Raw genomic sequence first — 1,430 nt, forward strand, 5'->3', positions numbered from 1 at the left:
TTTTTCGCCATTACCTCCTGCGTACAGAGTTGTATTACATGGGCTTCAGCTTGAAAAATCGTTAGTCCAAGAGGCTTTGCTGGGTGAAGTTTGTCCCTTCATCCTTAAGCCCAACCCTGTTCCATCTTAGACCCATCTGTGTACCATATTTGATCCCGTTTTTGAAACATTGGGCCAAATCAATGTTTTCCACAAAATGTTTATTTACAATTAGTTTTTAATGTAAAATATTAAGCTTCTATTTCTTACATACAAAGCCTACTTAAAATTAATCGATTTTGTAAGTCCTTTATTTACACCCCGTAATCTATTTAATATTATTAAATCTCTGATAATTCAACCTTGCGCAGTGGCAATATCGTAATCAATGAAGTTCTACTGAGATGCGATTATTGCTAGTTGAAAACTATATAAAACCAATTAAAAAAATTCACTAGTTTTCGCGGTCCGATTGGCCAATTAATATATTTCAATTAATTAAGGTTTTTAGTTGAGATAAAAAAAGTCAATGTCATGGAGGCCACGATAGCTCAAGTGGTAGAGCAGCGGTGTATCTAGCAGAAGATCATGGATTCGAATCCCGCTCGTGACTTGTTTACCTCAACTAAAAACCTTAAAATTGAAATCTATGATATTGTTCGTACTTATGTCATTATCTGACGCTGCCTCCATGATATTAGATATACGGCCACTTCAATCGTGCGTAGTCTCACACGTAGCGATCTTGACAACGGAACGTTGTTATATACAGTAATTTAAAAAAATGTTTACTTTTAGATGAATATATTATATGACCTGTAGCAAGAAAAAAAAAAAAAATTGTTTTTTGAAAATCAAAGTTGACTACCCAGTATAAAGTTAGCTTTTTAAATTGGTTGGTATGTATGTTTAACTGACTGAACTAAGTATCTATTAGTTCTTTGTTATTTTTATGTTTTGAGGCATAAATTATCTGATGATCATTACATCGCACCACAAGCTCCTCTTCATTTTTCATTTACAAATCTTTCCAATTAACTAACAACGATCTTTGATAAAATTTGAATGAATTCATATTGCATTTTCTAAAAGTGACCGAATTTTACGAAACAAAATTTAAAAAAAGTATTTTCCGTTGTTGTCAGAAAACGTTTGAAATGAATGGATACTTCAAAAAACACCTTTCAACATAAAATGTATGTCAAAAATATGTGATAAACGTGAATAAAGCATAAAATAAACTAGATAAAAGTATAGAAGGTCCAAGTTTTTACGTAGCTGTCATAGCTTCTATGTTTTTGATGCAGCAAATAATCTGCTGTGTGTATAGATCATCGGAATATTGTTTCTGAGAACGAAAGAGAAGCAAAAATACGAGGACCCAGATTTTGAGCATCTGATGTCAACGTCATACCGAGTTGTTTAAATCATTACATTTATTGCTGTACGAA

At 32.4% G+C, this 1,430-nt stretch overlaps 1 pseudogene; it reads left to right on the forward strand.

Moving 5' to 3' along the window:
- The first annotated feature begins 338 nt into the window (after positions 1–338).
- On the forward strand, positions 339–501 carry LOC112127428 (annotated as a pseudogene).
- The last annotated feature ends 929 nt before the right edge of the window (positions 502–1,430 follow it).

The sequence above is a fragment of the Cimex lectularius genome, unplaced genomic scaffold (genome assembly GCF_000648675.2).
Source record: "Cimex lectularius strain Harlan isolate CLEC.00 unplaced genomic scaffold, Clec_2.1 scaffold294, whole genome shotgun sequence".
Classification (NCBI taxonomy): Eukaryota; Metazoa; Arthropoda; class Insecta; order Hemiptera; family Cimicidae; genus Cimex; species Cimex lectularius.